This window comes from Lipotes vexillifer, unplaced genomic scaffold (assembly GCF_000442215.2).
Source record: "Lipotes vexillifer unplaced genomic scaffold, Lipotes_vexillifer_v1.1 scaffold982, whole genome shotgun sequence".
In the NCBI taxonomy this organism is placed as follows: Eukaryota; Metazoa; Chordata; class Mammalia; order Artiodactyla; family Lipotidae; genus Lipotes; species Lipotes vexillifer.
This window is the reverse complement of record NW_006789467.1, coordinates 2,557,883-2,568,254: the sequence shown is the minus strand read 5'-3', so window position 1 is coordinate 2,568,254 and position 10,372 is coordinate 2,557,883.

The window sequence follows — 10,372 nt, the reverse complement described above, 5'->3', positions numbered from 1 at the left end:
GTTAGGGGCAACCGTGCAGAGCCCCCACTGGACCCAATCAGCAGTTCAGCTCTCGGCAACAGGGCCACGGACCCTGGGACCTCGGGAACCTCTCCCTTCTCAGGTGAGAACTTGTCCCCAAGCCCCTGGCCCAGGGCACAGCGGCCTCCCATCTCCTCCCTCCTGCCAACGTTTGTGTCTTTCGTGGTTCCTTAGTGGAAACAGGAGACACTAACTTGAGATGGCGTGGAGGGAGGGGGGAGGGGGGAGGGGGGGCCAGTGCTGGCATGTGACCTAGAAGCAAGCTGAGCAGCTAGAATGAGAAAATCTGGGCTTTTAAGGGCAAAGCCCACGAGATGATTAAGCTCCAAACACCTTCAGCCCCAGAGGGAGATTCTGGAAGACGGGCAGAGCCAACCTGTGATGGCAACAGAGGGGAAAGGGTGGGAAGGAGGGGGCTGGGGACCACCTGGAGGGGGCCAGGTTGGCTCCCCCAAAGGATGGGATGCTGAACAGATAAAAAAAATGGTATCACCTGTATACCCAAAACTTAAGTGTCTTAAATCAGCCACCACTTACATCACGTGGGCTCCTGGGATCCGCTGGGTAGTGCTTTTACTGCACCTGTGTCTGTGTGTCCGCTGTTGCCCCGAGGCTCGTCTGGGTGGAATGGTCCACCCTGGATGCCTGTGGTCAGTGGGCACTCCGCTGGGGCCCCGTGTTCCTTCACGGGACCTCTCTGGGCAGCCTGGCATCTCATGGCATGGAGCTGGCCCGACGAGGGAACATTCCAGGAGTGCAAGAGGAAGCCGCGTCCATGTCAACACCCAGCTGGGAAGTTTCACAGGTCACCTCTGACTGTTGGCCATCGCTAACCGCAGGGCTGGCCCACGCTCACAAGAGGAAGCGGAGTCCACCTCCTGACGGGAGGAGCTGGAGACCCTGCAGCTTCTGGGCCCTGCCCCCCTCCTCTGTCCCATCTCCATCCTCTCCCCTCATGTCCCCCTCCCCATGCCCCGACCCTGAACGAGGGCAGAGCGGTGAGGGGCTCAGGCCTGCCGAGGACCCTCACAGGGAAGAAGGGCCCAAAGCTACCAGGTCCTGGGAATGGTGGGGGTGGTGAGGGTAAGGTGGTGGAGAGTCACTGCAAGCCCCCAACACACACTGGGGTCAGGGAGCCTTGCAACCAAGGAGAGGGAGTCTCCCCTGGAGCTGGTTCCGGTGCCCGGCAGCCTCATTGTGCCACGAGGCACTGGAGCATGCCCCGAAGGGCTCAGTGACTCAGTAAGGAAGCATGGGTGGAACCGGAACAGAAGCCACTGGCCTGGACAAATTGGGTGGTCTAGCAACCTCGGCGGTGTGGGGCGGACCTCGGGCTCCCGTTGCCACAGGCCCACTGCAGCAAATGCCAGCACAGAGCCATCCAAGGAGGAGTTGCAGTCTCCAGCTGCAACTCCTGCAGCACCAAGAGGTCGAGTCCCCCTGGGGGTAGGCCTGGCCTGTGGGCCCTACCTTCAGGTAACTGACAGCCCAGGGACCTGCCAGGCACAGCTGGGGCCGGGCCCCTGCAAACCTTTCCTCACTTGGTTACACTTCACCAGGCCCAAAGGCGTTGCATTTGCCCTTTGGATGCCCTCAGCCCTGCACCCTCAGGCCAGGAGGCCAATGTTCCTCTCTGACCCCTCCTCCCTGCCCTGTGACTGCCAAACACCCAGCTCTCCACTGGGGAGTGAGGGACTCTGGCCTGGTCCCTCAGCTCCCCGTACATCATCAGGACAAAGGACAGCTGGGCAGGACCAACACCTGCAAAATGCCCAAGGCCCACCCCCAACCCCCCCAGATCTGGCAACCACTTCCCTCTCCACCTCCGCCCAACCCCTGTTTCCTCCACCCCTCACCCCTCCCTCCTCCAGCCAGACTTCACTAGGCACCTTCCCCACAGAAACGCCTGGGCTCAGGTCCTGGTGGGACCTCAAGGTGGGCAAGGGTTAGGGATGGCCAAGCCTCAACAGTGACTGGAGGTCCTCATGGGGGACCTGCCAAGTTCAACGGCTCCCAAAGCCCAAAAGATGGCGGGGGCGCATTTCCAGCCTGGGAGAAGTGTACAAGAATGAAAACGAATACTATTCAGTGCTAAAAAGAAACGGGCTATCAAGCCATGAAAAGACATGGAGGGCCTTGCTGACCCTGAAGGGACTACCCCTCCAGGGCCAGCTCATTCCCAGAGATATGAACAACTCTGCCTGCAAACAAGAGCAAACAACTCTGCACCTTTCACAGCAAACCAGCCACCATGTCCCTCAGGGCTCTAGGCCACCATCCAGCTGTCTTAATCACCCCAGAGCAGGTACCAGACACCTCGGCACAGTCGTAGGCCTCAGAGCCGGCCGAGGTTATTCAAACGAGCCCATCTAAAGCCTGTTTGCCCTGCCTCAGCTGTTTACTCCCCAGAAAGTACGAGAAAGGCTCTTGCCCACATTTCCCCTCCTGACTGACCTTGGTGCTTCCCCCAGTGGCCTGTATGTCATGTCCCCACCTCTTGGGAACTGTGAGTGGTCGTCTCCTGATCTATTGGCCCTGCCATCCCTGAATAATAATAAAACCTACATTTTAAAACAGTCTAGAAAAAGGGGACGAAAACCTTCGTTACTCAGGCACCCAAAGCCTGTGATAACCAGAGGTCTGGGCAGCCTTTCTGCCCCAGGGGTGCTGCTATGAGGCAGCCTAGGTTGTGTTCTCAGCCCATCCATCCAAAGACACCCTCACGAGGGGAGTGCTGGGCAGGAGGTGGAAGCGGGACCGCAGTGTGTAGCACTGTGGGAGGTACACCCTCCAAAAAAGAGCATCGTAGGTAGGGGCAGGATCAAGCTCGAGGTGATGGAACAAATTAGAAAATGGAGGCTTTGTGGATTGTACTGGTACGGGAAATCAGATCCATAGTGTATTGGATCAGTCGGCTCAGCTGTGCTCCCCTGGCTTTCCTTCATGACTACAAAATGGCTGCAGCAGCCCCGAGCATCTCATTCCCTTCCCCTCACCCCCACCTGTGACAACATCCATATTCAAATCTCTGTCTCAGGCCACTTTGGGGAGCAAGATAACTTTCCCAGAAGTTCCCCAACTAACTTCCTCTAGTATCACACACACCCATGCTTAAGCTCATCTCCAGGGGATGGGAATACCAAATTCGGGGTTAAACCAGCAGTTCTAACCCTTGACTGAATTTTAGAATCACCTGGGGGCTTCCCTGCTGGTCCAGTGGTTAAGACTCTGTGCTTCCAATGCAGAGGTCATGGGTTCGATCCCTGGTTAGGCAACTAAGATCTCACATGCTGCGTGGCACGGCTCAAAAAAAAAAAAAAAAAATCACCTTGGAAGCTTTTTTTAAAAATATCACTACCCAGGTCCCACCACAGATGTTCTAAATTAATTAAGGCCCAGGCAGCAATTTCTTTTCCTTTTTTCTTTAACTTCTTATTGAAGTGTGACATTCTTACAGAACAGCACACACATAAGTGAACAGCTCCACGAGTTTTCATAAATTAAATGCACCTGAGTAACCGGCAGCCAGCTCAAGAAACAGATTTTTACTTCACTAGCCTCCTCTAAGGCCCCTGGCGTCGTGTTCAGTCACTATTCCCACCGAGGATAATCACTGTCTTGATTTTTAGCACCAGGGAATTCCTCTGCCGGGCATTCTTAGACCCACCCAGGTAACTTCCCTGAGTGCCGCTTGGGCTGAGTACCACTGGGCTGACACCTCCGCCCACCTTCCCTGCACACTGCTGCCCTAGCCCACCCCCAACTAATTCCCTTGGCAAAGATGAAGGACTTGGGAGGCGCCAAGCTCACCGTTACTTCTTAAATCAATAGATGCAAGTCCAGAGGCCACCTTTCCTAGGCCTGGCCCATGCGGCAGGGGCCTCCTGAGCCCGGCCTACTGTTGCTTCTCCCCACTGACCCTAGTTGTCCCTGAGATGACCCTTCCAGAAACTGCTGGGGCTGACAGGGCTCAGTGACCTGCTACTGCTCGCCCGCCCCCCCCCCGGCCCCACCCTGGCCAACCCCCATCCCGAATCGGAGGGTTTGGAAAGCACCTGGTGGGGCTGGGAGAGCCCAGCGCCCAGGAAAGCTTATGCTGGGGGAGCGCACGGTCAGGGGGCAGCTGCTTACCTGCCGGGGGAGCCCTCAGGGACGCCTAGCCTTGACAGCCGTCATGTGTCCGGCCCCCGCAGATGCCATCCAGGGAGCCACGGTGAGGGCTTGGGCGCCCAGCCGCAGGGAGCCCTCCCCAGCACGAACCCCGAGCTCAGGCCACTGTTGTCAGCTAGCCTCAAACGAGGGGCTTTACTGAGGTCAAGGCAGGCCGAGCGCGCGCACCGCCTCGAGGGCCAGCACGGGATCCACGCCGGAGCGCAAACAGGAAGCCAAGCCCGAGCTTTAGGCGGCTCACGTGGGAGCAACCGCCTCGATCTAAAATGAGCCTTAATTCAGACCAGCCTTGCGCGCAGCCGGCGCGGATTACCGAGGCCCCGGTGCCCCGAGGGGAAAGCCGATCAGGCGGCAGGCACGGTAGCACGAGGTGCACGCGGCGCACCAGGCCCTGCGGACCCCGCCCACCGTGCCCAGCGGGGTGGGGGTGGGGTCCACATGCCACGTGACCACCTCTCCGCCACAGTTTATTGGCAGCTAAGGCAAGGCTGGGCCAATCAGATTCTCTCCCGGGACTTCGGGAGTGGGCATGGGGCTGGGTCCGAGAGAAGGCGGGGCTGGAGGCGCAGCTCTGCGCAGACTTGGTCAGGCCCCGGCAAGGCTGGAGGGAATCCTGCGCTAAACAGGGTGCTGGGGGCTTGGAGCAGTGGAGGCATATACATGTGGGAGGATAAGAGAAGGGCGGCCTCAGTGAGGGGCGGAGATGGGAGACCCTGTGCCCCGCTGGGGAGGGGGCCACCGTTTCATTCATTCATTCACTCATTTGGTTTTTTCAGCGTCTTCCATGTCCGGTGCCTTTGTGGCCTGGCTGTCCCTTTTCCTACGAGATGATGCCCCATCGTTCCAGCCTCACGTTTTACTGGAGATGATGTGAGTGGAGGTCGATTCCTTGCAACCTCCTGACCCCTGCACCTGCCACTCTCTCCCCACCCCAGCCTCCTGTCTTCATAGTGACCTCACTGAGCAAACCCCTGCCTTACTTACTGTCCTTCACGTGGTCTTGCTAGGGAGACAGACCTCCTAGCATGAAGGGTCAAGGATGCTCCCAGACCACGGAGCAAGCCCCTCCCTGACCTATCAGATCCTAGCCAGCCTGGGAGGCAAGAGGACACCCCTACCCCACTTTCTGTCACACCAGCACCCCTTTAATGAGGCGGTTTGTTGAACCCAACTCTTTGCTCAGGGGAGCATTAAGTTAAATAAACAAGGAGGCCTACATAAGCAAATCAGCACATAAGCCTGTAAATGTCTCAACGCCAGGAGGTCAAAGCCTCTAAGGACAACCAATCACTAACAGCCAACCAAGAGTAGTCAGATTCTTAGAATGGTTGCTAGGGGCTTGAACCTAAGGTGGAATGGGGAGTTGCTATTTGAGTCAGTGTAGAAATTCAGTTTTGCAAGATGAAAAGAGTTCTAGAGATGGGTAACAGTCATGTCTGCACAACAATATGAATGTATTTAATACCATGAAACTACACCATGCACAAAAATAAATTCAAAATGGATTAAAGACTTAAAGGTAAGAACTGAAACCACAACCCCAAAAAAAGACAAAACTTCTTGAAGAAAACATAGGCAGTAAGCTCTTTGACACCGATCTTAGTAATTTTTTTTTGCATATGTCTCCTCAGGCAAGGGAAACAAAACCAAAAATAAACAAATGGGACTACATGAAACTCAAGAGCTTTTCCACAGTGAAGGGAGCTATCACCTACTGAATGGGAGACGATATCTGCAAGCAATCTATCTGATAAGGGGTTAATACCCAGATTATACAAAGAACTCATACCACTCAACATTAAAAACCCAAACAACCTGATTTTTTAAAATGGCAAAGGATCTGAATAGACATTTTTGCAAAGAAGACATACGGATGGCCAAGAGACACATGAAAAGATGCTCAACATCACTAATCATCAGGGACATGCAAATCAAAACCACAATGAGACATCACCTCACATCTGTCAGAGAGGCTATTAGCAAAATACAAGTACTGGCAAGGATGAAGAGAGAAGGGGACACTCGTGCACTGTTGGTGGGAATGTAAGTTGGTGCAGCCACTATGGAGAACAGTTTGGAGGCTCCTCACAAAATTAAAAACAGAACTATCACATGATCCAACAATTAACATATGGGTATTTTTCTGAAGAAAACAAAAACACTAATTCGAAAAGATATGCACACCCCTATGTTCACTGCAGCATTATTTACAATAGCCAAGATATGGAAGCTACCTAAATGCCCAGAGATAAAGAAAATGTGGTGTATATATTTATGAAATGGAATATTGCTCAGCCATAAAAAGAATGAAATCTTGCCATTTGCAACAACATGGATGGACCCAGAGGGTATTATGCTAAGTGAAATCTAAAAAACAAAACAAACAAACATAACAAAACAGAAAGAGAGTTATAGATAGAAAACAAAGAGGTGGTTGTCAGAGGTGGGGTGGTGAAGGGAGGAAAGAAATAGGTGAGGGAGATTAAGAAGTACAAACTTCCAGTTGTAAAATAAATGAGTCACGGGTATTAAGTGTACAGTGTGGAGAATACAGTCAATAACTATGTAATGTCTTTGCATAGCGACGTATCGTAACTAGACTTACCGTGGTGTTTGAAATGTACAGAAATATCAAATCACTATTTTGTGCACAGGAACTAACATAATGTTGTAGATTAATTATACTTCAGAAACAAAATAACAAACTCATAGAAAGAGATCAGATTTGTGGTTAACAGAGGCAATGGGTGCGGGGGAGGGAGTGGGAAGGTTGAGGGCAAACTTCCAGTTATAAGGTAAACAACTGTTAGGGATGTAATGTACAACATGATAAAACCAACACTGCTGTATATTATATATGAAAGTGATTAAGAGAGTAAATCCTAAGAGTTCTCATCACAAGGAAAATATTTTTTCCCATTTCTTTAATTTTGTATCTGTATGAGATGATAGATGTTCACTAAACTTACGGTGATAATCATTTCATGATGTATGTAAGTCAAATCATTATGCTGTACTCAAACAAACAGTGCTGTATGTCAATTAAATCAATAAAACTGGAAGAAAAATAAAATAGAATTACAAAGAAAAAAGAACAAACAAACAGCCAACCAGAAAGTGAAGGCAATCCAAGTGTCCATTGAGGGATAAACAAAATGTGATCTATTCATTCAATGGACTATTATTCATCCTTAAAAAGGAAGCAAATCCTGACAGATGCCACACAACACATCAACAGTATGAACATTGAGGACATCATTCTAAGTGAAATCAGCCAGTCACCAAAAGACACACACTGATGAGGTATCATATGAGGTCCCTGGAGTCTCCAAATTCATAGAGACAGAAAGTAGAATGGTGGTTGCCAAGGGCTGGGGGAGGGGCAGGGGAGGTTATGGTTTAATGAGTGTGGAGTTTCAGTTTTGCAAGATGAAAAGAGTTCTGCGGATTGGTTGCATGACAGTGTGAATATACTTAACGCCACTGAGCGTACACTCTGAAATGTTTAAGATGTTTAATTTTAGATTATGTGTATTTTAGCACAACTGAAAAAAAATTTTTTTAAGATTATTTTTTTATTATTTTTTAAATTTATTTTTGGCTGCATTGGGTCTTAGCTGCGGCGCGTGGGATCTTCGTCGCGGCCCACGGGCCTCTCTCTCTAGTTGTGGCGCGCGGGCTCCACAGCGCATGAGCTCTGTAGTTTGCGGCACATGGGCTCCAGTTGAGGCGTGTGAGCTCAGTAGTTGTGGCGCGTGGACTTAGTTGCCCACACTATGTGGGATCTTAATTCCCCGACCAGGGATCTAACCCACGTCCCCTTCATTGTGAGGTGGATTCTCTACCACTGGACCACCAGGGAAGTCCCTACCACAATTCAAGATTTAAAAAACAAATTTTTTTAAACCTCACAGAACGTACTGACACAAGAAGTAAATGAGCTAACATATATGGAAGTGCCTGGAACATCGTAGGCATTTAATAGACGTTAAAGTCTTTTTTCTTTCTTTCTTTGTTAAACCCTGGTCCTTGATTCCTGATGTTCTAAAGGTATGCACCAGATGAGACTATCTTATTAGAGAGGCCCAGAATTTACCTTTAGGTCAATGAACACAGCACAAATCCTTGAGATTCTTTTCTCAAGTAGGTTAAATAATCTGCATAACAGATTTTGTTGCATAACAAATATGTTTGAAGAAGGAGGAGGAGGAGGAGAAAAGGATTCAAGAGAAAAATGAGCTTGGCTCACAGCATTTTCATCTGTGGAGATTTCCTGCGGAATGTGTGTTGAGCTTAGGAGGGTGTGTAGAGGTGTCTCTCGATTAGGTGCTAATTGGACCAGCAGCATTAGACACATCATCACATTTGATCTTGTCCCAACCTTTTCAGGTAGATATGCTTATCTCCAATTTACAAATGAGAGAACCAAAGCTCAGGGAAATACAGAGCTTGCCCAAATAAAGTGGCGGGGCCGGAACATGAGGCTGGGTCTGTGTCATCTCAAAGCACACTTTCTTTCTGCTCCATCTGGGATGACAAGAGTTCTACTCCAGCCTGCCAGCTCTTCATGGATGTTACCTTGCACTGCTGTGCTGTGAACCTCAGACAGTTCAGTAGACGAGTTCTGTGATCAACTCGCAATGTCTGCCATGGGCGTTGTGTAGAGGAGACACAGTACGTGTGCTGTGCAACTGCCTCTCCAGCCTGTATCATGCCGAGCACAGGTTTGGAGCAGAAAGAGGAAGAAAACTTTTCTCTGTCTGTCTAGCAACTGTCGGCCTGTTCTCTGAAGAACTCGGTGTTGAAATGCTCCTCCTGCCAGGGTATCCAGTCAGGCTTGGTCTCTCCTCTCTCCCTCTGCCTTCCCGAGAGAGAGGACGGGTCATTACAGTTTCTACCAGCCCCCGACCCTGTAAACACCTACCAGGCAGACAGGCTTCGGGGAACAGAGAGCTGTCGTCTTTCTCCAGCAAAACAGCTACCAGCATGAACATTTATTTCCCGGAAGGTCACACGAGTACTCGTGAGCTCACGTCTGGCTCTGGCTCAAATGAAAGATGTTCTGTGAATGCGGTGCCCTGGCACCAGGCCCGGGCAGCATTCCCCGGGTGGCAAGGCAGTCGTTGGGAAAGCTTGGCACCTGCAGGGTCTCGTTGTCATGTGAGGGAACAGAAGGTGTGAGTTTTCTCCCCATCTTTTGACCTATAAGCTTGGGTCAAACCAGAGAGGTGAGAACATTTCTCGCCGACCCCTGTCCCCCTCCCCACCCAGCCCTCTACCCTCCTGCTTTGATAAAACGCTGCAGCCAGTCGTCAGAGTTGACAGCAGCCTGGAGGGAGTACCTGGCAGGTGGAGGCTGCCCTCCCAGCAGAGAGCTTCAGTCCCAGGCGGGGAAGCCGAGGCCGCGGGCTCAGCCCCACAGTGAGAATCGCTGGACCTGCCCCCAAGGGCGTGCGACTTTCCCGAGGTGCTCCCACCGTGGGTCTCCCGGGAAGGAGTGGGCTTACTGGGTAGCCCCCAGAGCTTCCTGTCCTGCCCGGCCTGGCTCTGAGCCTGGGCAGTGGCTTTGCCTGTGGCCGCCTCGCCTGCACGAGCCATCTCTGTTGCCGTTAGGAATTAAGCAGCTTAGGCCACACCTGCTTGGTATTTTCAAAATTTCTTAGAAACAAAATAAATATGCAGCTTATATAACACTCCTGGCTGGAAAGTCAGTGGTTGCTGGCGTGGGGGCAGCACGTCCGGGGAGGCTGGTGCTGAGGAGGACCTTGGTCAGCCCTGGCCGTTGCTGGGCCACCCTCTCAAGACCATTTGCTCTAAACTTTCTAAAGCAAAAACTCTCCACCGAGGAGTGACCTCCGAGCCCATTTCAGAGTGAGGCTTGGAGAACTAACACTAACCCCAGGACGTAAGCATTGAAATTAGAACCACTTGGCGATCAAGAAGCCGTAGGTCAGCTGGCCCTCAGCATCCATCCATTACCCTTCCTGCCGGCAGCTTTCTGTGTTGCTAAAAACCACCTTTCCCAGACTCTCTTGCAGCCAGAGCTGTCAGTGAGAATTCAGTTCTGTCCTGACATACAAGATTGGCAACTTGGCTTGGTAAGCAAGGGCATGGACGCCTGGGGGTTTCTGCCGCGGCCGTCATGTGTCCCATCACCACCGTGGCTGGGGTCAAGAGCGGT